This window comes from Ciconia boyciana, chromosome 10 (genome assembly GCF_034638445.1).
Source record: "Ciconia boyciana chromosome 10, ASM3463844v1, whole genome shotgun sequence".
NCBI lineage: Eukaryota > Metazoa > Chordata > Aves > Ciconiiformes > Ciconiidae > Ciconia > Ciconia boyciana.
The window spans coordinates 38,520,532-38,548,393 of record NC_132943.1 but is presented as its reverse complement, the minus strand read 5'-3'; the positions used below and the strand labels follow the sequence as shown (position 1 = coordinate 38,548,393).

Below are 27,862 nucleotides of genomic sequence, written 5' to 3'. Positions count from 1 at the left end.
CTATTTTAAGTATCTTTATGTATTTGTAAATCAGGAAATCTTCTTTTCCTTTAAAGGTCTGACTCTGTGGGTCAAGGCTACACACATCTTCTCTTCCAGTCCTCTTCCCGAGCCCTCCTCAAGCTGTTTGGGAGAACTTCCCACCACTGCTGCTTCCCTCTTCTAGCACTTCATCTGTAAATCAGTGGCATACAAAGGGAGCAGGATCTTTCCAAGGGGACAAAGCCATCTTGTTCCCTCTGGTTACTCACCATCGGTGATGTATATCCATCTGGAGGCGATGCTTCCAGAGGAAACGGATTTGCTGCAGGCAGTCTTTCTTCCAGACTGCCAGGAGCAAGGACACCCGTTCAGTGCACAAGGAATGTGCACCAGCACCCCCAGCACCCCAGGGATCGGCAGTGCTGTCCTCTTTCATGCCTCCCCTTGGAGGCCTACGCAACCATGCAAAGACCTTGATGGAGCTCTCCCCACAAGCACAGGGACTTTGCCCTTCCTTTCACCACCTAGGTAACAGGAACGCAGGCTTAAATAAAGCCTAATCAGAAGGAGCCCTGAGAGGGAACGAGCAGCTGACTTGATGAAGGAGAAACAGTTACACTTCATCCAAATGGAAATTAGATTTATTTAAAGCCTACAATATAAAACAAAAAAGGGGAAGGGACAGCTTATGCTTTTGTGGGAAACAAATACTGCGACGGGCATCGTGGAAGAGAGGTCTTAATGGAATGACACCATGTACAATAAATAGACTGTGCACTGGCCATAAACGTTCCTAGAGATCAGAGGGGTGATATAACTCCCGGGAGAAACACTCAGAATATTCCATGTGCCGTGGAGGAATCGATGCCTCTAGCTCAGATGCAGTACGGTAGCAGCCTGTCTGTTTTCAGCAGCAGCCTGCAGGAGAGAAGGTGAATGCTGGAAGTTAGTCATTCACTTGCAGCTCTCCTTTGAACAATCATCAAAGGTGATGAAAAGTAAACACAGAAAAAAACAACGTGGCATTCGCCATTTTCCCTGAGATAATTATCTAGTCAAATTACATTATACTTTACATTAAGTATTCAGCAACAGTGTTGACACTAGATGTTTTAAGACAGGAAAAATTCTTATAATTTCTGTTAGAGATATTAAAATGCAGGCACATATTTTTATTAGAAATATTCATGCAGACATCAAAAAACATCATCTCACTAAGAGATAGCGGGGAAAGATTTTTTCTACAAAGGAAAAATAGATTTTTACATAACCTCACAAACGATGAGCTTTATAGTAAAGCTTTGACGTGCTGCATTATGGATCTCTATATGGCGGTCTGGTAAGTTAAACACAGAGGATTACTGCCTGCCTGCTAAAAGAGAAAGGAGTGACATTGTCTATAGCCCTTTTTAGAACAGATTCATTTGAAACAGTGGCTGGGAAATGCTGTTTGAAAATGGACTTGTGTGAATACATATTCTTCTCTTACTATATCACTGTAATAACAAACCACTGCTGCTCTTCTGACAGTGTATTGAGCTGCAATTGTTGGCAACTTAGGTATTTGGCTTCACTTCAGACTGGGGAAGGAAACATTTAATTTCTCAAAAACAGCGTGACTCAAGCCGCGGTGCCAATGTCACAGCATTAGCTGAGCGAACAGAGCAGTCAAGGCAAAGCCAGCTCTTATTTATTCATGATGGGAAGAGCTGCGAGCACCAACGAGGATGATGAAGCAGTGGAAAGTATGGCTATGGCCCTTATACACACTGTCCCCGGTGCCATATTTGCAGTCTCTGGGCATGTCCAACAACCGGTTGAGCAGTTTTTTGCCTCCTTTCCCTTGGAAACACCTGGGCTAAGGTGACCGGGAAAGGCAGCCCTCCTGCCCCGGCATTGCTGAGATGTTTCTATCGGTTGGAAAACTCTAGGGTCCCTCTAGTGCCCAACGGAGGCAATGGGGAAGAAAGGGGAGCTGAAAAGCTCCTTCAAATGATTATCAACCACTAAGCCAAATAAAAGCTTCCACTGAAGATAGTATGTACTTATCCCTGGCTTTGCATAACAAACTATGTTCAATTTGTTTCTGTTTTGGACAAGATATCAACTGTATCTCATCAGCTCATATAGTAACATTCCCATGTAAAAGCCTTCTTTTTTCTGCCTGTCTCCCATTTGATAACATTTACCTTTTAAGGATTATTTGGAGATATTACCTGTTTGTAAATGTATGCCTCAGGTTGCTACAGGAAAGCTTTAAGCAAAGGTAAGATCTAGCCACAGTGGAAGGACTTGTACCAGAGCAATACTGCCTTTGTAGACCTGAGTTATCTTTGGTCTTTTTGTCCAAGGGACCGTAGGTACCCATGTGAATTATGATGGAAGAATTAGCTTCAGGGAGCTACACTCTAATTTACTAAATGCTTTTGATGTCAAAAGCCAGCCTCTGCATGAGTAGAATAATTTGAAAGCAGAGAGAGAGGGTACAAAATACTGGTGCCACCTGCTCTTGGGGACACAAGGAGACAAGAATTGCAGTAGAGAATGCACTCCAGCGGATGTCACGGTTCTCACTGCTGTGATTGAAAGCAAAGGGTCCCCAGATAACATGCCAAAGTGAAACATGGACAGTCAACGTCCCTTACAGAGTATGCGGTTATGTGCAGAGCTTCCTTCTTCCCCTGTCATTTACCTAACCTGGCTACTTTTCCTCTGAGCTCTTGAGGTTTTGTGACATCTTGGTTATGGGGCTGGTTCCTTTGATGAAGAGAAAAAAGCTGGATGTCAGACTTGTCATGTTAGGGACATCTCACAGGAGGTTTTGTAAACATATTCAAAAGGAAGCAAGGGGAGTACTGATCCCTGCAGGATTCAGCTGTAGAAAGTTCTTAGCCTAAACCAATTTTCACTGCTTTAACCCATTTTCTGGGGTATAGAGGAACAGTTCAGCTATTAGGTTCCAATCTCCACAAAAAGAAAAAAAAAACAAACCTCTCTAGGAAAATAAGTTTTGTTGCTCTTAACATTTTCAAGTTATAACAGTGAGTGATGATTTCCGAGAAGTAATAAATACAAGTTTGTGAGCTTGGTTTGTTTGTTCTGCCATCTCTAGCTTCTCACCAGTACAACTACTGCCTTCTTTATCTGTCCTGAAAGCTGTGGGAATAAAACTACTGCACCATTCAGTCTTACTAGGTCTTCTAATGAAATAAATAAAAAACAAACATCCACTGCCTACCTACAAGGTTGAACAGAAGATGAACAGAACACACGTTAAGGTTTAAGTAGTGAAATCTCTTTACACATTGCATCTGTAGCAAAATTATATGAAAAAATTGCTTTTCAAAATAAATATGAAGTATAAGTTACTGAATAGTCAAACCCATCAGAACATGAGGGATATACTATTTTTGAGATTTAATTTCCTGTTTTAGGGGAAAGTCTGAATGTTTCCAACAGTAGCTACTGAGGATTAAAGTCCTTAGAAGGAATCTATTACAGTGCTTGCATGCTTGTACATGGAAGCTCTTCAGTTCTCTGATGCACTGATAGCTTGTTTTATTAATGTGGAATTTTGATAAGGCTTTTTACTTTTTAATATGCTCCTCTTATGTTCAAACATGTAAATGTTACTGCATTTTCCAAGCCTGAAGCTTAAATTATCAGCTGAAAACAGATTAGCCTAATCAAGTTAACACCACAATACAGGGCAACATAATTCATTTTGGTTTTGGGGCTTTGTAATTTTCCCCTTTCTGTGAATAAAACACTACTCTTATTTGCTAAGAGAGGGAAGACATTGCAGACAGAATGAGGAGCTATTTTCTCACCAAAACTTGAGGTTAAGTATCAATGTGCTTGGGCTCTTTCCCATGACCAAGCTTCAAACTCAGCCTCATACTCGGCTTTTGTGCAAACAACAAATACAGTGGTCCCGTCTAGGTTTGAGAATGGCCTCAGCCTGATCGATGAGCAACCCATCACATCTTAGTGTGGCAGAAATAATTCCCCAGCCTGAGGAAGGTGGTCCTGAATGCCTGAAGACTACCTGTTTATGTTATAAACCTGCTCCTCTTCCAGGGTCATCATCAGCACGTGACTCTAATGGTCTGCTTTGTACATGAAAGATGAGGGCTGGAGTCCTGAGGGGTAGCACATACATGCCATCTGTAAATTCATGCTAGCTTATGCCCATGTATTTGCCCACAGTTATCCAGCTGCACAAATCAGTACTCCACGTGCAATTACCCAATCTGAATTACAGATGTTTTCGCGTGTAAGCGCCTGGTTTAATGAATTGATACATTTGCTGCAACCAGCTTCAGAAATGCAGCCTGAGTGCCTGAATGTTATCTCCTGAAAGCAGAGCTGAAGAACCTGTGGGATCGGCGAAGACTAGCAGCTGTAAACACAGTAGCATAGTCTCTGCCATGCCAGCAGGCGGATGAACTTATGTAAAAATATTTCAAAAAAATGGTTGATCAGATCTTTTTAAATCTGTCGTCACTGTAGGAAAGCAGTAGTTCATGCAACGCAATGGGGCAAATCACTATTCAGCCTAGCAGTCACACAACTACATCTGTTAGTTGGGTTGACGTAAGCCACTTCTTTTTCAATTACGACTTTATTTTATCATTCGAAGAACCTGTACTCCAACCCACTTCAAAGAGGAAAATCAACAGTGCAGCTTGGGGTGCTCATTCCCATAAAGTACCTCAGCCAGTGATCTAAACGGGGAAAAAAAAAAATCAAAACACAGATTAATTCTGCCTTGAATCTTGTATACTGACAAAGGAGATGCAAGACAAATGTAAAGCACTTCATAATCAAGGAGCTGCTGGGTGGAGAGAGAAGCATTTCAGGTGGTTGCGACACCTGTAAACACCCATTGTCTGAAGCAACTCCTTGCCATCAGTCGGGATTTCTGATTTTCGAAGTGTCTGCAGATGCTTGCACAGGCTGGTGCATTGCCATGGATACCGTGGTGTCAGCGCCGAGGCTGTTAGCACATGGGCTGATCTGTTTGTGTACCTCCGGAGCGAAAAGAAAGAAAAATCCCATCGTTTGTGTGGCTGCTAGCAAAGGGAGCTTGCCAGTGAAATGAAATTACTCCACGTAACGGTTTTCAGAATCTCCTCCTCTTGGAAATGATGGGGTAGTAAAGAGAGGGAAGGTAATGAAGCAAAGGAGCGAGAAGAGCTGTCAAGTGCTTATCAAAACCCCTTCCGCATAGCTCAAGGCAAGGGTCCTTACATGACAATGTCAGCTATATGGTCAAGAAAAATCAATAGGAAGGTTTAATAATTCAGTTTCCTAATGGCCTGGCATCACTTTCTGCAAGAGACAGGAAAAAGAACAACAACAAGGATAAAAGGCGAAAAGGAATGATCAACAGACAACACAGAAGAATAACTTGCTTCTAGCGATACCCTGGGAGCCAGCAATGGATATGCATTATAAAACTAATATTTAGCTAGTATACATATAATGCGTTTACCCAGGCACAGCTCCACTGCTACGGGAGAGGCAGAACAGGTTTAGAAGTGACAGGCAAGTGAATACACAGGAAACAAAGTAAAACAACCTGGGCAGTGATCCAGGCTATTTTCAAACTTTGGCTTTTGTGTTGATGTTAGAACAACCCCATAAATTATACATACACATGGCACAAATCCCCATGAGCTGAATTCCCATACATTAATGCAGTCTCTTATTAGGCAACAACACAAAGCTGTCCCACTTGATTACAAGTTTTTGGGTTTTGCCCTGTTGTTCTAGAGGGAGCTCTACAAAGATTAGGCACATCACCGTGTGTGTCACTGAGAGCTTTTCTTGTTTTTGTATTTGGGGATCAAAAAGCACTAACACATTCACAGGGGAGGTTTGTTCCTCGCTGCTTACATAGATGGTTAAGTTAAATAGCTGCTAAGAACAAGAAATAACAACAATGTGAGGTCACCCTCGGTGTACCTTTTCTCAGTAGGGCTGTGTCACTGTATATGAACCAGAAATCCAGTGCACAGTATTTTATAGTGAACTCCTCTCTTCTTAACTGACCAGGTTTCATTCATGTTGTTTCCTTGCCATAAAACAGAGAAAACAGACTTTGCCCATTCTGTGGTCAACTGCGGCATCTCCCCAGGCTCACATCTGTAATGCAAACACCAAGAGCAATGTTTGGAGACACAGAAGATAAATAAAAGCCAAAACTGCAATCCTTGCCCTTCCCGTAGGTCCCCTTGGTCTGGCATCACACTGGAGGTGTGGGCAGGGACTTGGTTGCTTTCCAGCTACAGACCAACGTGGCCAGTTACTCAAGGAAGCTCCTTGAGCATGAAGCCACTCCAGCCTCTTGTGGCCTCGCTCTGGGGATGGTCCAGCACTGTCAAGCTGCCGGCTCTTATCTTTATTTCCTATTGCTGACTCACACTGAAAGCAGCTGAACCTCAAGAAAAGCTTTCCCCAGGCTACCTTTCCACACAAACCCCAGCCACAGTCACCACAGAGGTGAAGCGTGAGTCCTACCAGATTCTGCTGGAGGTTCAGAGAAACCTTCTCCTGCGTTCAGATCAACTGCTATTAAATTCAGCTGTCGAGCTGAGCACTCACCTCCAGACTGTTAATTAATGTTGCTGGAAGCACAACGCTGTCGTTTTTCACATGTAGCTGCTGTGGGAACCAAAGATGTGTCCTGGGCAATTGGTGGCATTAATTTTCATGAGAGTGCAAAAATGCAATCGCAGTTTGTAGAGGTATAAAACAAGTCATCTATGCAAACCAGCAGGGAAAAGCTGAAAGGCGTCACGTTGCGGACACAGATCAATACTTACACAACATGTATGGCCGGTTCTGCAGTTCACATTGATAATGCATCACATAACCTGACTCCAGTAACCAGGGCTTAACTCTGGCAATCAGAGTTTTTCCTCTCAGAAACCCCCAAGGAGCTCCTCTCCTACCCCATTTCCCTCTTGCAAGGACCTTCATTCAATAATTTCCCCCCAAACACACACATTCCTTAAAATCAGTGTCTCTGGCCACAGTCTGTGAACAACCCAGCTCCAGCAAAAGCCGAGCTAGTGACAACCAGAGCCGTGTAAGCTAAAAGCTAACAGTCATGGTCGCTAAAACCTCAGCATTCGGGACCTGTAATATTCCTGCACATACATTGATGAGCATCCTTTGGGTCTTGTCGTATTTGAAATGCTTCAGTGCCCGCTCTGCTACGGCTCGGGCTCTTATTATAGAGTCTTGTAGCTAAGCAACAGTCACCTCAGCTGGGCAGTCCAAATGATGTGGCAAGGGCAAGTTATCCTGCAGGAATATGCAGTGGCAATTCAGGAGGAAGGTAATACTTTGAAGCTGGGTGTGTCAACCATGCTGGGAAAACCTCTATGGCCTTCAGTGGGCTCCAACCCCAAAAGAGGTCAAAATCAGCAGGTGAGCTTAGGACAACGGGTCTACGCTCACCGTGACTGAGAAACAAACCTAGAAAAAGGATCTGCAGGGCTGGGAATTTGTGGCCTTCCATTTGCTGGGGAAAGGAAAGTGGAAGAGCATCAGCAAGGTTAAAGAAATACGGACAGGAAAGTTTTACTAACACTCAAAATAGGAGAAAATCCTGATCCAACCAGAGCTGGTGGTAGAACTGCCACACCTGACATGGAGGCTAAAGAGGAATCATGAGGAAGAGTTAAAAATCCCCTCTCTGTTACATAAACAAGCATTTAAGAGAACCCCTTCCTGGGGCTGGAGGGTGGGGGTCAGACTGAAATTCCGTCATTTAGTCCTGGGACAGTTGGCTGGGGAAGGACCACTTCTACCTTCACTCTTGTCAGAGCCACTTGGTAAAGCCCTGCTTCAGAGCATGAACAACATCAGCCCCGACGGGGCTTTTTGCTCCACACCAGGCCTTGGTCCCAGCCTGGTCAAACTGTATAAAGACCTGCAGGCACTTTTTGGCCAAAAGAGCATGGAAATTAACTTTTTTCATCTGCATAGAGCTCTGAGGTAGGAATAAAATGCCATTTGGCAGCATTCCTGAAGCAAAGTACATGCACCATCAAATACAACTGCAGCACTGAGATATTCCAGCTGCTGCTGCCCAACAGGCTAATGCGCTTCTCTTCTAACATCACCTTCAGTCTGTTTTTCTTAAAACATTTACAGACATTTATGAATTAAGCCTCACGCCACACTCGTGACGTAGGAAAGGGCTGGCTGGAGATACACAGCAACTCAGTAGTTGAGATGCCAGGCTGGAAGCGAGGGTCACCAAGCCACTGTCTTGTCCTCCAAAGCTGCCATGAGGACAAAGACATTGAAGTGTGCCAGGTAGCCTGTGCCCACCTGCTGGGAGCTCTGTCATTTTTAGGTCAATAGTAACATTTCTATCTCCTTTTCAGATGGACTTGGGTGGGCACGTCAGGGCTGCACAGGAACTTGGTAACAGATGCAGAACCAGAGAGGTTTCCAACCCAATGCCATAAGATCACGTATTTTACTGCTCACTAGAATTAATTTTTGTTTCTCGCACCTTCTCAGCCATGAAATTCATAGTTAATTCTTGCTGTGGAAATCACAAAAGCTTCCCGTTATTGACGCCTAAAGCTCGAGTCTTAAGCCCAAATTTAGGAACTGGCGTTATCATCAATGACTGGGCAGCTCTCCCTGCTTTCAGTCAGGATTTACACAGGATCTACCAGGGACATTAGCCTCAGGCTATTCTCTGCCTAGCAGGTGACATCTTTATGGGGACAGATGCAGCTGATTTGCAGAATTCACTGACAGAGGACTCTGTGAAGGTGAAAAACCCACAAGGGCTCAAAGAAGGTAGAGATACATTCATGGAGGATCGGTCCATCGGCAGCTACTGAAGGCAGGGGGTCAGACATCTCACCCCCAGGCATCTCCGAGCAGGCAGCTGCTGCAAGGGGGTACCACAAGCCAGACCTCTATAAGCTCTCTCTGCTTCTCATACTCTTTCCCTAACCATTTAGTACTTTTCATTATACTGTCTATCTGCTGGTCTGAAACAGCCGCGGCAATTCTTCTGTTAGAAGGGAGACTGTAAAAAAATTGTGATTTAAACAATGCATCAAGTTTAGCCATTTCTCAAAAAGTCCTTTCAACTAATAACCTCAGAGCAGAGATAAAAGGGCATTGCTGCAGTAAACGTGCAAGGCTCTTGACTCATCTCACAAAGTGACTGACAGCCATAAAGTGTAATGTGATCTAATTTTAGAATTATCATATAAGACTCCAAATTTATTTTATGAAAGGGAGCTATAACTAAATTTTGATGCCATTATATCATACAATTAAATATTGGCTTGCTTACAGGCCTTTGTATTTTGCCCCATGTAAATAGGACTGTATCTACAAATGGATGTCTTCTGAGATTTTCTCCTGCAGGATGTCTGACAGCTACCGACATATGAAATGAATCCTTAAAATCTAAACCAAAATTTTTTAATCTACAGAATGAATTAAAGAAAGTTGTTGCTTTATATGGGGACCTACTAAATGTTTGCTACTCAGTGAACTCCCCAAATTCTAAACCCTTCCAGGTAAGTGAAAAATAATTAACTTTAGCTTTCTTCCCTTTCCAGATGAGATGATAAATAGCACTCTCTGGGTTTTCTTAGGCAACAAAAAGAATACAGAAGAGGAAATAGATTAAACATTGCCATATCACCATTTAAATCACATTAATATGTCCCATCCAACTAAAAACCATTTCGTCTCAGTAGATGGATTATTTTTGGATCTCAGAAGTTATAGCTGAACAATACAAAGGCAGAATTTTCGAGGCAGAGGGCTTGGGACCCATCAGAAGTTCAGAATTTGATGGCCACAATTTGAAAATTACTTTTTTCCTAACACACAACGAACCACCCCAAAATAACTTGGTTCTAACAGCAGCCAGAAAAACAAATAAACTCCTAAACTTTAGCACTGTAGATAAGGTCTGGACTGATTGTCTCGGTTCCCTGCAAAAAAAACTTGTGGAAGCAAAGCACAGCAATACTAAAGATCCATTAGAGGTGATGGTTTACCCAGAAAGGCTCAATATTTGCATCCATATTAACATGTGAGCCAACATACAGACTCAACTATGAACACTGGGTTTTAAAAATAAACAAAAGCCCAATACAGCTTGCTATTAATAAATAATGGTAATAACAATAAAGCAATAAAATACAGGCTAGTTAATTTACTTTTGTAAGAGCCAGTTCACGTAGGATGCTTTCAGAGGGAAACATTAACCATTATTATTACTCGCCCACAAAAAGCTAAAGCAAAAAGCACAGCCATCCTGTAGATTGGAAATATTAACGATAAAACCACCAGCGTTGCCTATGTCCTGGAGAGAGAGAGGAAAAAAGGGAGAGAAAGGAAAAGGTTCTTTAGTGGAAGTCGGTTCACTGAGCTTTTAGGTTATGCCTGTATGTTCCCTGTTTGGTCCTTCCCTGCACAAAGGAACGAGCCTTTGTGCACGGCATGCAAGGAAGAGCCGTGTCCTCCCAGCAAGCAGCACGTGGCCACGAGGTGCCTCTTTGGCTGCTGAGGGCTCTGTGCGGAGCGGCAGCCTTCTGCAGCCTGGACTTCTTTTATGTTTTCCTATAGATGATGATATTGCTGTAGCCACATTCTCCAGAGTGAAATTTTGGATATGTCCTGGGGAAGAAAAGTAAGGCTCAAAGCAGAGTCACAGGGGTCGTGACCTGAATTTTTTCTACAAAAACAAGAAAGTAAGGTGTGTGCTAATCTTTGTATGGCAGATTCATTCTAGAAAGTACAGCTTCCTTAGTGTTACCGTCAGGGCCAAATTAAATGACCTATTTAATGCAACTGCTTTCTTGATCAGACTTATTGATCCTTTTCGACCTCTCCATTAAAGACATAAAGGTATCTCAACAGTTGTCTTAGAGAAGACGAAGCATGTAGTTGAAACCTGCAGATTCAGGATAAGAAAAATTCCCAAAATGTAAACCGTTACGGTGCTTGAGCTAATTCACATGCAGCGTGGACATCTGCACAGGGAAACAGCTCAAAGCCCTAATCGTACCAGCTGGTCCAGGCTAAGCCATCCCCCCTATTCGGTCAGAGCCTTGAGTCTGCCAGTGAGATTTAAGTTCTTGTGTCATGGAAGTGCTTTTGAACATTTTCTCCTATAAAAACTTATTTTCCCCATATCTTGCAGGACAGAAAAAATTCCGTATCATTTCATTAGGTAAAAATGAGTTCCTGTTACCCAAAGGATGCTGCCTCACTCATGCGGGCAGGGGGAGCGTTCAGCCTTCAGCATGGCGTGTCCGGGGCAATAGAGGAATGAGTAATCGGCTGCCGGTGGCATTTTGAGATAGCTTGCTTTCATTTCTCAGATTGCTGCTGAAATCCGTGATGATGTAAGATGACTCCAGGCTCAGACAGACTGATTTCTCAGTGGAGCTCTACCTTGAATTTCCTTCATTAAATATATATATATGCACAGCCATATATTAAAAAATGGATCCTACTCCAAGAGCCTAGTAAATTTGATTAAATGGCTCCCATTGGCTTCCTCGGGCACTGGTTCAAAATATTAATCTGATTATCATTATGGCTCAAATTCAGCAAGGTTGTTAAGTACATATCTAACTGAAAGCACCTGAACAGTCCCATTATGATGATTTCTGGATTTAAAAATAGAAATATGTTTAAATGCTCTCTTGAACTTGGGTCTAAATGAAATCAATACATGTCATGCCTCTTATTCATGAAATATTAAGGGCAGATACATAATTTATTGTGCTCTGTTTATGCATATGTAGTTAGCACTGATTATTCTGTAATAGAGCTATACATAATTTAAACTGTATAGCACCCACTTTATGGGGCAGGGGGGAAGAAATCTTCATTAAACCCAGAACAGTACACTTTTTGGTGATGTGGGGATTTATTTTAGTCTTTTAAACTATGGATGCCTGGATTATAATTCTGTTCTCAGGTGTTGAAAAGCCCTTTTCCAGGGAGAAAGAAATCACAGCCTCCTCTACAGCTCTGGGAGAGGAGCCCAAAACCGGTGAGTGGCTGCAAGCCAGCAGCCGGGCAGCACCGAGATCTGTGCTGGCCTCTGCCAACAGGCAGGACCGCAGCGAGTGCCCAAATCACTGCAAGAGCCTCCAGCGCTGCTCAGGACCATCCCTCACCAGCAAAGCTAAGAAATCCCTTGTCATATTTAATGGTGCGATCAGCTGGACAGGAAAAAAGGGAGCCTGTGGTAGTAAAGCCCATGTTATTCATTCACTGCCGGGGAGAACTGTCATTATTATCTTTTTTTCTCTTCTGGTTCTTGTTTGCCAATGACATCATGCTATCTGTGGGCCTTCCAGTAATATCTATAGAACTCGCTGAGAGAAGCATTCAAGGGCAGACTTAGCTATATTTATGCATGGAAGCGCATTTCTACTCTGCCATGCGCATCAGGGAGCGTGTCATTAACCTGCTTAAAGTCAGCATGTGTTTAAAAGCGTTGCTTGTCCGGGAGATGTGTGACATATTTAGCACTTGCCTCATATGGATGGGTTTTAAAAGCTTTGCTGCCTTTTCTCGCAACGTGACCCTTCCCTGGCCACACCTGGGACAGGCTTTGGCTCTGCCGGAGAAGGCTGTTCCCAGCGATTCAGACACTTCTGTGCCCTGCACAGGCAAAGCGGGCAGCTCTGCCCATGGCTGCCTGTCTCCTAGCTCCAAGGACATGGTTCTCCACCAAAGTGGGAGAAAGGGCAAGAAGAAACAGAGGAAAGAAACAGCTCAGAGAGATCCCTCTGAGGCAGGTTCCCCACCTCTGGAGCTGGAGCTGGCTCCATGGAGGAGCTCTGTCAGGCAGCTCACGCATCCTCTCGCACTTCCCCAAGCACTCTAGCAGAGGGAATTAGCTCTAAAGATGATGCAAGGGGCTATCTTCAGTCAGTGTGGCCAGATCTGCCGGTGGGGATGCTGCAATAAGACTAAAAACCCCTGCTGCTTCTCCACCCCATTCTGTATTTCTTTTGCTGCGTGGAAATGAGTTAAGCAACACAACCACCACCAGGTAACAGCAGGGAATACTCCGAAACCTCCCTGCTTCCCAGCCTGTGTTGCATGCGTACGCAAATACACACAGTTCTTGATAAGCAAACAGCTGTTAAGCAGATATCGATGCCCCTTTCTTCTCCTGGCCTTCCACAATTACTCAGATAATTGAAATAAAGTTCTTAAGGCCAGACTTACCAACTTTGTCACAGGCAAAGCTTACAGCATGAAAGTCTCTGGCAGGAGAAAACATGCGGGGTGCAGTTCTTCCAGGCGTGCTCTGTGTCGAGCCCCGTGCCCTGCCATGCAGCAGAGCTGCTCTGCTCTCACATACCTGGGGCTTCACTGCAGGAGAAGAACAGAAAATGCTCTCGGTGATGTTAGGGGCTTACCAAGCTGTAAGCACACACACACACGTGATTGAAGTTGTGCTCTCGATACAGGGTCACTCTTGAGCAGCTCCTGCAACCCACCTTTCAACTTCCTTATTGTGAATGGGGGTTTCAGCCCACTTTGTTTCATTTTACTTAGATTCACCTAATTCTTTACCTCTTTAAGTTTGTGGGAAACAAAAAAATAAAATCACCAGTTTTGATTCAGTTTCAAGTTCAAGCCAATCCAACTGCCATTTCACATGGCTTCTGGCAGATAATGATGAAGTAAGCAAACTTTATTTGAAGACTTTGGAAAAAAACATGAAAACATTTTTTACATTGCGGAGGATTTGCTCAAAATGTTCCAGCAGCAGCACCGTGGGATATAAATATTTGGCACTGGTATTGTATTCACCAAATTATTAACACCAGAGAGTTAATACATCACCCATGACTTCTCTATGCCAATCATTTACTAAGCATGCAAGGATGAAAACCTGGCAGAGAACAAGCATCCCAGGTAGCTGCTTGGAAAACCCCTCTGGAATGCCATTGGGAATTAGTCTGAGCCACCTGAAACGCAGGAGGCACATGCCCGGCAGGCAAGCGCTGAGCTGTGAACCGGGCTGTGCTCGTACACGAGGCCACCACCCCTTGAAACATCAGGCATGTGCTCAGAATCCAGCAGTCAACTGGGATAAAAATTTGGAAAAATAAGAACAACCCTGAGGCTTGGACTGGACATGTAGGTCAAAAAGGTACAAGGAGCAGGAAATTCTTTGCTGCACTGCCACCAAAGTGTCTTTTTTTAATTCTGTGGTTACAGGGATGGATGGTACTATACTGAAGTCACGAACGCAGCTCAATATGTGTTGCTCAACTCCATCCACCTCTACCTTTAGATTGGTAAGGAAAGGTGGAGAGTTCCCACTCCCTGAGCAAGCCAAAATAAGTTTCTGATTTCTTTGCTGAGCCCTCGTAGCCCAATTTGAGTCTGGTCTCCACGTACATGCACAGATAAGCTTCGCTGAACTCACTGACTGGCTGTGTACGCAGGATGCAGTATTACCAAACACCCTGAAAAATAAGAGCTATGAAACCCTTTTCTTTTTTTCCTCCCCCCTAAAGAAGTAATTTTTAAGTGCTGCCAAGAGTTATGTTACTTCTCTAAAAATAAAATGCAGCATTGTCATGTGCAGCTACGAAGGCTTGGTGATAGATGGCGCTACACGAACATGAATTTGGTTTTTAAATAACGACATTAAATATTTACTATTACATTTCCTTACACACGAAGTGCACCTGAGCAGTGTCGGTATTTTAATTATTTCTTACACATGCATAAATAATATATTAGAAATAAAAATCAGGAAGACAATTTACTGAGATGTCGCAAGACAGAAAAGGGAATATTCTCTGTGATTCAACCCTCAGCAAAAAACTCTGATACAGTTGCAAGTGTCCCCCCTTAGCCAAGAGCTGAAGGGTGGGAGCAGGAGGAGGTGGTTGCAGGTAACACACTGAATCAGTTAATTTCTAATTTCCTGGGTCCCAAAATACCACTGGCAGAGCGTGCTGTTTCTAATAGTAAAGCTGCTGGAATAAAATATTTAAACAGCACTGGCAAGTGCAATAACAGGAGAGGTAAATTTCCATTTGACTTAAACACCGCTCTGGTCCTGGCTGGTGGTGGTCAGCTGGCAAGGGAGCCTGCTGGAGGAGAAGACAGCCTCAAACCACAGCAAGAAGGGGAGAACCACATAAATAGGGTGAAGCACATAGAGTGAAAAGGGCATCCGAAGCGCATCACATCAGTAAGCACACTGGGGAGTAAAATTTGCAGAGACCCATGGTAATGTGACATGTATAGAGCAACAGTAACAAAAAGCTCAGCATTTTATTTTAACAAGCATCATCCTCTTCGCTCTTCATCTGTACGAAAAAAGTTCCTAGTGACTCATAACGATGTTCTCTGCATCTCTCCCACACCTACCCTCATAGAGCAGATAGATACTTAAAGAGCAAATGTGATCAGGAATGTGAATTTACCTTGTTTTTTTCATGTTAGTGCTAGTAAGATCAGTGATTGCCTGAAACCAGCCTTTGACCTGCTGGACCGGCTTCACATTTGGGACTCCTCTGGAAAGTGCGTTGCAGTAATGTCTAAGTGGTGCAAATGCCTGCCAAGGAGCAAGGGGAAATAAGGGAGCGCCAGGGTTGAGAGAAGAACAGTAAAAAACTAAGCCACAAGATTTTGTAAAATGTAGTCCTTCATACTGTGAGCACAAGAGGTTTGCTTCGTCCTCTACATGCACGGATTAAACCAATGCAAACATCTTTTCTCCACTGGTGATTTAGAAAAATGGTAGCACACAGAGGCAGCGTGAGAGTGGGGAAGCTCAGCACATAAGGCTAAAAAACCCAGAGGAGACAGAGCAGCAATGCCAAGAGGCGTTCACAGAGCAACCACCTCTCTTGCTCCCACTTTTGAAGCAAACCCTCCGGTTGTCCCCAGCTTCTGCACTTTGATGCACACTGCAGAGCGGCCTCAAGGCACCCAGACCAGACTGCTCTAGGATGAAACTAAACTGGCTCATCTGGTCCTGTCACCAAGGTGAGCTTAGGCTGCAGGAGCAGACCAGAGCCAGTTCAGTGTAAAGCCTGGAAAACACGCACAGCACGAGGTCAGGTCCTCAGCACCCACTGCCTCTGTTTGCAGAGGCTCTCCCGTTGCACTGCCTGCCACGCAGGTGCAGCCCTTGCCCATGGCAAGGAGATGCCAGTTGGTTCCTTCACGTGCGCCAGCACTCCGACTGCCTTGGGAGGACAGGGTCATGCTCTGGCCAAAGAAAGTGCCAGTGTCACCCCGTCCCTCTTCTCACCGGACTCAGACACGCATTATTCTGGTTGGTGCCCAGAGCTTCCCTCTGAGCTTTTCCTTGGGATCAGCATCGTGTGGTGACAGCTGGTGGAGCCCCATCTGCCAGCTGGGCCCTGCAAACTTCCACTCCTCCTCTCTATAAATCTCCATCCCCACCTCCTCACGGCATTCAACAGTGAAGTGGGAGAGCTCCTAGAGAGTTTTTCTTGCAGAACTGAAATGGGGATCATATAATCTTTATGGTATTAACTGCGTTATTAAATCTGCAAGATCTGAACCGTATTTAATAACACACTTGTTCCAAACAGAGCAGTTAATCTTCCACTGTCAGCTTCTAACCCTCAAAATATTTGTACTCTAGCAGCAAGGTTTGTATGGGCTAAGCAGTAATTAAAAAATTTAAGAAGCACCCAGGGAAGCCTCCTGAGCTGTTCTGCTTTTCCTCATTTAAGTTCACAGGGCAAATAAAATCTGTTGTCCTGTCCTCTAAAAGGAGTTTGATATTTCCTAAAACTCAGTAAGCTGGGGGGAGACTAATGTGGGCAGAAATGCTAACTGTATTGGGGAGGAAAAAAACAGCTCCCAAAGCTCACTTTTTTAGTTCTGAAGAGGCTTTGAGAAGTGTTAAGGAGTTCTCAGAAGTCTTTTTACAAAAGACACATTTAAAGGCATGAAAAAAAATCAAGTTATTTAACAGTAACGGTGGCAGCAATTGCTCGTGAAGTGGCTGTGAGCACCCTAGCTGGCACTGACAGTCAAGACGTGCAAGAGGGATGGAGGGAGGGAAGACGATGGAGATTCCTTTTTGTACAATTGGGTAAATCTTGCCTGCTAAGGGGGAAATACTGTAGGAGATGGAGCTTGCAGCCGTGTATCTGCCATGGCATGATGCTCACATAGGGGTGATGCATGGCTGCATCTCCCATAGCTGCAGTTCCTGCCATCCTCCACAGCATAGGAATTAAACCAAGAGAGTCACGTCAAGAAGAGATATACATCCACCCTTTCGAGTCCCCGCTGCCGTTGATGTATGATGACACTTTGAACCAGTCCTTCCAACTCTGATAGCAAAAGAGCAGGAAAAAGGCAAGGGCTGGCCCATAGCTTGCGACTCCTCGTCTGCAGGGGTGCTGTCGCTGACAGTCAGCTTCCAGTTCCCAAGGAAGAGAGATCATAAAGCTTTCCTTGGTGAAGGAAAGCAACTCTGTTCGGGTCAACACTTCAGCTATTTCTTCCCTCCCATGGAGATTAATGCACCTCACATGGCCTCCAACTGCCTTTGTGCAGATGAAGTGGAGCAGTTAGACAGCTTATTGAGTCTCTGATATAGAGGAGTTAGAAAATCTTTCACAGAGTAGTTGGTTGAGAGACGGACACATTTTATCAGTGAGAATCATGGCTATCTGCTAAGCCAGAGATGTGCAGAGGTCATTTACAGTCAGGCTGTGAACATCACTTGGTGATAGACCCTGCCACCTCCATGTCCCCTGGTCATTTCAGTCCCCTTTCACTCCATCCTCCACCATTCAAGCTCTGCACCCTTTCTACAGATTAACATCCATGAACTCTACCCTGAGTCAATGCCGATGTCGTGTCCCATGCAACTAGTGCTGTTCCCCCACCTCCATGGGAAAAGCAAGCGAGACTTTTACAAACAAGGAGCAGAGAAACCACGACAAAGGCATGCAATGTGCTGCTGAACCTAAGTGCTCATCATCATCACTTTATGAGTCTCCACAACTCATCCTGAATCATGCAAACATCCCAAGCCTCATGAACTCCTTATAGCCTTTTTAGGCTTATGCATTCAACCTGGCAGATTATAGGTCGCAGCTACATATATCCTATTAGAACATATATCTATCCTTTCCCTGCAAGTTTCCCATGTAAGCCCTGCAACTTGTCAGCAGGTAGCCTGCTACTCACGTTTTGGTTAATGTATCCAGTTCTGTTGACTTGAAAGGCTGGGGAAAATATAGTTCATACAAAAGAATCTATAGTATCAAGGACTAAAAGACAACTAGCGTTTGAGTATTAGAAAAAAGGGGGCAGGGTGGGGGGAGAGTTAATGCAAGCTTTCAAAAAATGTACCAGACTAATAAGAACTTTACCAAAAAAACAAAATAAAAAACAAACCCCAACAAATAATTTTTTCAATATTTCAATGAAAATAGAGCAAGTATCTGCTATTTCAAGTTAAGGAAACAATCTTGCGCTAGAACAAACAAGAAAATTACCATTTATACGCACAGACCTAAGCATCTGTTGGCTATAGATAAACTACAGCGGGGCTGGAAGTTTCCCTACATCATCTTTTTGGGCAACAGGAAAGCGTAAGCTTGCAGAGGAAAGCAGGGACATTTCCTGGGTTGTGAGAATAACATCAGGGAAAGGGATCCACAGCCCACCACAAAGAGAGAGGGGGCATCTCGGAAAGGGATGAAATAGCTGTAAAGCTGTAGTGCTCTGACTTTAATAGTAGGCAGGAACTGAAGATCTGTTTTCCCACATTTAGGAGAACCATAAATAAGGAAGTTTGGAGCATTAGCACACCCGTGCAGACAGAGTACTTGAGAGAGAATCGGGTTTGTGGAGGTACAGGAAATATTCACATTTAAAGCTACTACAAACTTATTAATTAAATATCGTAACGTATTCATACCTAAGTCTCTTCATTTTTATCCATCACCTTAAATTGTAGATGTAGCTATAGGTAAACAAGTAAAGGAAATTTGTAACATTAACACCAGATTTTTAGAATTAAGTATTTCAAGCAAACTTCTGAGTAGCCTGCGCTCAGTATATTTCTTTTTTGTGTGTGTATCTGTATCCTGCTTCACGGGTCAAGCTGTTCCAGCAGCCTGATACAGAATTCATCTGGGAAATGCTGGAGGGAAGTCTAAGATTGCAAGTACTTTTTTCCCCCCTTCCTCTTTAGTTCCTGTTATTTGCCTGCACAATTGCATCTTAATTTAAGTTATCTTAAAAGTATTAATGAGCCCATTGTATCTTCTATCTCTGCTTAAATAGCTGGAATTCCAAACAACGGTCATATAAAAAAATGCCACTTTCTTGCCTGGATAAATAAGGAAAGCTGTAGATCTTCAGCAACTGCGCAGTGTCAAACTTCTCCTGCCGCGTGTCATTTCTCAGCGCTAAGGGAAACGTACAATAAAGCGCCATTAGCTGCTCTTGCCCTCAAGCCATCACACCGTTATCTCAGGCTGTATTTTAGGATAAAGCAGGAGGAGGAACACACATGCTGTTTTTACAGCTCTCTAGCGCACTGAAGGTAATTGCTTACATCAAATCATAGCGATGGACCACATTGCCCCACTGTTTTAGAAGATCAATCAGTTTTATGTTTGCTTCAGTTTTTTGGGGGGAGGGGGGCTTCAGGGTCTGCGTGCCATGTCAGAAACTCAAAAAAAATTTTTCAATGTGACTCTTAGCCTGGAAGAAAGTATTTCTTTCAACTTCACTTGTTATACAAAGATATTCACAACTGTATTTTGCATTCACTGTTTGTTACAGAGCCAGTTAAACTGCAGCATTAGGATGAGATATAGCCTTTGGCAGGCCTCAGAAGACCACAGATAACGACATATACAATAGATATAAGGAAAACTATTTTCACCATGAGGGCAATCAAACATGGGAGCAGACTGCAGAATCTCCATCCCTGGAGATGTGCAAAACTCCAGTGGACAAGCTCCTGAGCAGCCTGATCTAACCAGACTTAGATGACTTCCAGTGGTCCCTTCAGATCTGAATTATTCTACATTTCTATTCATTTCAGAAATTGGTAGGAGCTCCCAAAAACCATAAGCGAAAGTTTCACAAAGGATTAGCTCATGGCAAACAGCTGGTAAGTTCTTAACCCATCACCTGCTAGGTCAGGTTTTGAAGAGGTGAAGCTCTACACAGGGTTATTGTACCCTACACGACATGGTGCAGTATGCAGAGTATTTTTGAATACCGAAAATACACACTGTCTGAACGTGCCACCCCTACAAGAGCCTTCCCATTGTGCCCAATGCCTGCCAATTAAGGGCTCCTAATAGAGTTGCTCTGACAGGAAGGCAGAGCTGTTGCTCTCTGCCCAGCCAGCGATCCACAGGCTGCAGACCACCAGCACCAGCAGCTTCAGAGCAGCTGCTGCAGCCAGATTTGCGGAACTGTGCCACTTCTGATGGAAGCGTTGCACAACAAGCAAGCGGCCTCTTCTTCCAGAAAGTAATTCACAAAATCCCTATTGTCCTGGTTAGCCAAATGTTTGTTTCCCTGTTAGGTTTCTGTACTGTAATTCTGCATCTGCTCGGCTGTGGTAAGACCGCAGCAGCTAATGGAGCTAAGTGTCTGAGAGTGAGAAAAAGCCAAAATATGGGGCGGCACTTAGTTTCTTGCAGGCTCCGCTCCCTTGGAAGATGAACTAAGTGCTGGCACTTAGTCCCTTACATACCCCACCTCCTGCAGGTAAGCAAGCCAAAATAATCCTAGATCTTCTCATGCCCCTACAAGGATAGTTCCTGCATCTCTGTTTGGACACCAGCACCTAAACACTCTTACTAAGCTAAGTAAGAGGATAATTAAGCATAAAAGAGGTCAGAACTGCCATTTCAGATAGCTCCCTGAGCCTACCTAGTAGAACACACTGGAAGAAAAAAGATGCTTTGTGTGGCAAGGTGTCTCCAAATTTCTAAAGTCATCCTATTTGGGTAGTCAAGAGTGGGTTTTCTGCACTGTTTACAAGCTGCCAGTGGGAACATATCTGCATTATTTTTGAAAGAATGAAGGGAATTAAGAATGAGAAGCTTCTTGGGTTTGGAATTTCCCAATTCATGGGACTGCTCAGAAATCCTTGGCTTCCAGTCAACTCCTGCTTTTGTAGTGAAACCAAGAAAGTAAAATTTAAAAAGTTAACTCATTTCTAACACAAATGTAACAACAACAACAACACAATTAAAAAACAAAGTTCAAATTGAAAAAGGCATTTAACTACATTTTCGTAGTGTTGCTCTGAAACACTGATCCGCACTACTGGACTCATAATTCACTTCAGAAAGGATATTTTGTGATTTGCTCTGTCTCCATCAGTAATGTATCAGTGATTTTACAGTGCTAAAGCTTGGTAGGAAACAATTCTGTTAGCCAATACGTTTCTTCAAGACTACAAAAAACTCCTCCTTTCCATGCTGGAACAAACCACTATTGTGACTTTTTTTCCATGACAAACAGCAAAGGCAGGGAAAACCTCCCCAGAGCGCTGCTCGTAGCAGTGCCAGCAGGGCCAACGGGGTGAAGAGCGTTCAGCTTGGGTCTTTCTTCTCCCTTCCCTACCTCTTTCAAGCACTGCAAGTCACGAGCCAGAGATCTGTCTGCCTGATGAAATATTACCGTTTGGATGACTCAAGCGAGATGATCTGGCCACACTCCCATCGAGTTAGTCAAATAACATGGTTCTGACATCTTCTCCGGAGAATGAATCACACATGTAGGAACAGGCAGCCATTCAGACATGTAAAAGGAAACACAAAGCTAGGCATTCTCCTTGAAAGTTCAGGGAAAAAGAGAAATTTGCCTCCCAACTAAGCCTTTAATTTGTAGCGTAACCCACGGTCTTCCCCTCGTATCTAAAGGGCAGAACTTTTAATGAGGTCATGTGGGAATGCATAGTTAGCATATTTTTAATCTGCATGCCTAAAAGTAGATTTGTTTTCTTAACAAGTGCTCTCTTATCATCCTGACATGCTACAGCCCCAAAGACCGACCTATTTTCAAAACCACTTTGAGTCAGGGAGAGTCTCTGCACAAGTTACATCAAGGCCTTAGTAATCTTTCAAAATATAATTAAAAGAAGCAAGATAAACAGCATCTCGTAAGCCTTTGGAAAATATGATGCACTTCTGTTTTATGTGCTTATTTCTCCCCCGAAGAGATTACAAACAGAATGAATAGTTTATATGCATTCTTAACCAATATATTACTCAATTTGTTTAAAAAGTTGCATTTCTATTATGTATCCTGCTGACAAATTTTGTGTAGGCAGAATTCATGAATGTTTCTGGGAGTCATGAAAGGAGAAACCTGTGTCCTTCCTGTGCATCTAAGAGTCTGAATATTCCCATTATGGCCAACTTAATTTAAAAAAAGAAAAATCAAACCCAAACACATATTATGGGGCACAGCATAAAAAAAAAAGTACTGGGAAAAACATACTGGAAAACTCAACCCCACTATTCCAGAATATCAAGAATGTCAACAAGTGGCAATGGTAATCAAGAAGATAGAAGAAGAATGTATATAATCAGAAAGTCGTCTACTTGGCTCTTATGAAACTTATTCACCTTGTAGCTCAAGATCTGAAGAGTGCCTGTAGCATGGACATTCGGCATCCTGAGAAAAGTGAACAAGGTGACACTGGATAAAATTGGAGACCTTGTGTTGTCCCCTCTCTTTCACTAAATAACAAATGTATTACTGATGCTTTGTATTAAACAGATAAAATTAAATTCTCAGTGCTAGGCACCAAGACTCACCCATGAAACAGCTAAGGCGTTCTTAACCTCCTCACATTACCATTTCCTACTCTGCTCCGAATTTTAAAGAGCCTACAGGAAGCCTAAAGACTTTTTTGCCTTTACAGACTTAATTGTGAACCAAGAGTAAAGTTTTCTAATTTTACCAAAGATAGTCATTGTCGTTGGTTTTTGCATGGCTCCTTACCCTCAACTTTACTTTTTCCAACAAATGAATATATTTTACCACAGTGCTGTCACTGTATTTATCATATCACTAGGATGTGCCACTTCAAAATTAAATAGAAAGCAATTCTAAATTAAGCTGTGATTATAATAAGAGCTCCCAGCATTTATTTTGTTCCTTTAGACCCTGGTCTGAAACCCACCTGAGTAATGAGAGCCTTAAAGAACCTTAAACTGCATCCTCTGGAATGCAGTGTTGGTACCAATTGTGGTGCTGCAAAACCAGCCATGTTAGAGAAGTTGATGCCCATCCCTTCCCCTAATAAATCCTCACGGTAATTAACCAATTTCAATACTATCTATCCCTGTGGATCCACTTTTACTCAAGTTTTCTCTGGAGAGAGAAAAGAATTTGCTATTGTTTAGCAATAGAAACGACAGCTCAAGACCAGATTTTTCTACAATTATTTCCTATTGTCTTGAATTTTTTGAGGTTCAAGCTTATAACATCTGAGATGCTGGGAAACACATCAGTTAGGCATAGTCCTCCTTGGCCCACTCTGTGTTAGCTTTCCGCACCAGTTTCACTGCACAGCCAACCTCAACATTGCCCTCCATGCTGCAGCTTACAAAGCATCCAGTTTTCATCAATTCACACTGAATTAACATCCTTCTTTCCATCCTGTACCTTAAAACTCATCATTCCTCTTACAGTAAGACTACACAACCAACAAATTCCTGCATGAAAATCTCCACAAAAATATTCTACTCTCAGCAAACTCCTACGTGAAAACCTCCAGCATAATTCTCTACCATCAACACATTCCTATCAGAAAACTTTACATTATCCCTAAGATTTCCACTCAAAAAGCATCTGGAAACAAAGATCCACTGTCCCACCACCAGCTAAAACACCCCAATGATCAGTGAAAACTTAAAACCAGGAGTGCACTGTGATTTTGTTGGCATGTGTTAATGCAGAGCTGGGTTTGAAAGCTGCTAAGTGTATACCTTACAGTTTCGTGTGGCATTCACTGAAAAATCAGTATTTGCCCTTGGAGAAGTGCAGATAGAGAAGCTTTTTTAAAGAGCCAGAAGGAAACTGCTCTTCAGTGCTCTGAAGTTGAGGGTAATCGGGGAGATCTGTATCTCCTAGGAAATATCTTCCGCTCCAACCAGAACTTCTGCTTGCATTACCAACCTGCAGACCCCTACCCCAAGCAGAGATTTGGCCCCGAAACCCTGAAAAGGTACAAGTACCATTTTCCAAGTGCAAACTCAGCATATTCAGAACTTCATAGCCACAGTCACAAAAATCAGCATCATCAAGAAATTTGAGCAAAATCTTCAATTCACCCTGTTACGGTTGCCTGGCTCCGGTGCTCGTACACAGACCATTTAACACTGAATGCAGCTCTCACCGCAGAAGGTGAGAATTACAGAAGTAAATAAAAAAAATCAAGAAGTTACATAGCTGTTAGCCAAACCTGCTGCCTTTTTATGAGACTAGAGCTGGCATTTATGTCTGGGTAAATTTCAGGAACGACATTTGCAAGCTCGATAAAACATTTACAATTCCTCTACCAGAGGATTCTCATTCCTACAGACCTTTACCACTGATTAAAGCACATGGCCCAAACACACCATCGAAAAGCAAACAAACGGAAACTAATCAGTGTATTCCATTCCAAGGTAAGATGATACGTTACATATTATTGCAGTAGGGAAAACCCAGCCATGCCATACCAGCTACATTTCACCGAACTCCTCTAATTACTCTTTTTCTTTCCCTGACTACTGGGAGGGCCAGTAATGGGCCACAGCGGGTGGCATTTAATGTTACACTGGTCCCAGCAGCTGCAGCCCTGGCTTCACTTTGGGCACAGCTTGAATTAGCTGTGATACTTTGGGTGTAAGGACAGCTTCAAGTTGATTTCTCTCTCTCTCTTTTTTTTTTAAATAGAATTATCAACAGGCGTATTCTTTGTCTCTCACTGTGAAAAGGGTGCGCATATTAAAGTTGCCATATTAAAAAGGGTAGAAAGGTAACCTAAAGAAAGCCTACGTTTCAGGAAGATTCCTACTTTTAATATCTAGGTTTACAAGAATTTTTATGACACAGGAGTCAGTGCAAAGAGTTTGCAGGTTACTGATGAGATGGCTGTTTTGCTGCTCATCATCGTACGATGCTACGCAGGCAAATATCCCCAGTAAGGTCAGCGGGGCTTGTTCCATCCTTGGGGAACGGTGCAAACAGTAAGACATTGTAGGACACAAGCCTGGAGGTCCAGAATGTAAATCCAGAGTAGGAGTTTTCCATATTCCTCTGTTTTACAGGCTTGCAAAATGGGGAAATGTACAGTACCGGCCATCTAAACCCACAGGCAAAACATCAATTTTAAAAAAAAAAAAGTGCTCATAATTGTTAAGACACCCTGGAAATATTGAAAAATAACATTTCAATGGCTCTGGTATTGCAGAGGTATGGAAAGCACTTCCCACATTGAATAATCCTTACCGTTCGAAACAATTTGCTATTTAACTGAGAATTTAAAGCATGCTCAAGAGACTCTAGCCTAACCTCTTCCTTTGAGGCAGAGCTGGCCGTGACTGCCATCTCTGAGGACACATCCTTCTGTGACTAAATATATTAGTGTACAGGAAAACCTCCCACCTTGTTATTTACCGGCTTTTGTGGACGGAGCAGAAAACACCGCTGCCTACAGTGAAGTGACAAAGCCCCACGCGTGGCATGGATAAAGGAAACTCTTCAGAGTGAATTAGCTGTTCTGTATTTTATGGACAGCTGCTAGGAGTCACAAGTTAACAGCACAATGTTGGCACAAGCTAACATACCTCCTAAAAGCCAAATTATATTAAAAAATTAACATAAATATTTTAGCAAACTGATGCCTTTGTATTTTTAACACATTGAAGCTAAAAAGGCAAACTTTTTTCTTTGTTAAGCAAACTGTTAATTAATAAATAGCACTGAACACTGAGGTTCCTAAATTGACACCTGGGAAGCCACTGTCTGAAATACCTATTTCCAGGCTGCCAGTCCATCTGGGAGAACATCGGTTAAGTTTGCCAACCAGAAAGCTAACCTCCACCCAAAAAAGTATCCAGTTTACTGCATTTCAATATAATGCTCTCTCATTATGCAATTATACTTTATTTTGAGACAATCTTCTCTGGCAATAGCTCATCGTAGCCTGTGAAAAGTTTACTGCTTGGACAAACTTCCATTTGGTCAAAATTTTCACTAAAAATGGTTGTAAATATTGTAAAAACAGAATTAGAAAAAAAAAAAGTCTTCTCTTTATAGGGAAATTTGTTAGCATATGCCTTCCTCAGATGCAGGCAGTTCCATTGCTGATGAACTGGCAGTAATATCTAATAATACTATTCGCTTCAGCTTCTATTTTTTCACTTTGGATGCCCAGTAAAGTGATATTACTGACTTTTGAATCAGCACTGCCTCCTTTTGAGGCTAGTAGCTTTGTTATGATAGCTATTTCTCATCATACTACACCATCGCAAAAGAAATAAATTTGAAAAAAAAATTATCATTTTTGAGGTCGTAAATCTACTGCATGTGATGTAGTCTTCACCAGAGTTCATCTGCCTTCCACTTCTAAATACCACCTTTGAATTGCCTTACATCTCCCATCTTTAAAGTGGCATTGAGCTAATATTTATTAACTTTTCCACTGAAAACAGAAACTCTTCACTTGCAAACACTGCAAACTTTATATGTACATATATAAAAAAAAATCTGCACATATATAGCTTAGAGCTTGATCCCTGTTACTCCAATTTTGTATTTGCTTTCATTCTGCTTAGCATCCAGAAAACTCAAAGGAGGCCAAAGAAAATCAGCGACACTTGTATCAAGAAAAGATATTTTTTTTAGGGCTTTAATTTATCCAACCTTTTTGCCATGAAATGAACCGTTGTACTTGTGGGTAACGTACAACCCAAAGCCGCTTTACCAGCCTGTAACATATCGTGTGGGAATGTAATAACGTTTTTTCACTTACCCAGGTAAGCAATACCGCAAAGACGAATGTATTGACTTAATATATCCTTAATACCTGGCACAGCAATGGTACCCCCTCTTAGCTTTCTGCCTTGGTTAAGCAAGCAGTCAGAGATGAGATGCCTGAGATGAGCCATCAGTTCATGCAGCAGAAGGCAAGGAGACAGTTTAACTCTCTAGCAAGGGATTTTCCATTCCTGGCGCCAGCCATTGTTCCCGGAATAACCCCGTGGTTTCTCCCCAGAAGCTTTGCGAAGATGTTGTGTGTCTTTTGGTGGTTCACAAGCTTGGTTTTCCCTGGGTTTTGCTGCCTGCAGGGTTATGAAGGGGTTTTCCTAACCGGTTCTCTGGCATCCTTGGGAGAAACAGCAGGTAGCCTCCAACTAAGTTTCCGTGGCGTAAGGGGGTAGTTTTAGGTGTCTGCTTTGCTTCGGTTGGAGTTGACTGCGCAATGGCCATGCACAGGAAGCCTGCAAGATGGAAATGGCTTAGCAGTAAGGAGCAGGGGTGCCATATAGATAGGACTAAACTAAAAACAGAGAAGTCATTTTTATCATTTATTATATTCCTTAAAAATGAAATAATGGGAAAGAAAAGGACCTGGCTGGGACAGGAGTTACAAGCTTCAGTTGCACCTCTAAGGCAGTTGGATATGAGGATGCTTACCAGGTACCAGGTAGTTTTATGAATTTGTGGTTGTGTGTTTGCTTGTAGGAGCAGCACCGCCTCTTCTCACATACAGGTGTCGTTTTAAAGAAATATCAGTGGAAGGGAGAGTTCAGAGTGGCAGAATAACATATCCAGAGAGCAAGGTTTAAGA

At 42.9% G+C, this 27,862-nt stretch overlaps 1 long non-coding RNA gene across 1 annotated transcript; it reads right to left on the bottom strand.

Moving 5' to 3' along the window:
• Nucleotides 1-651: 651 nt before the first annotated feature.
• Nucleotides 652-27,862, bottom strand: LOC140657628 (uncharacterized). Its single transcript, XR_012044410.1, has 5 exons — nucleotides 27,709-27,862; nucleotides 27,044-27,512; nucleotides 13,240-13,386; nucleotides 5,953-6,132; nucleotides 652-900 (listed from the first exon to the last, which is right to left on the bottom strand). It is a non-coding gene; the product is annotated as an uncharacterized lncRNA (long non-coding RNA).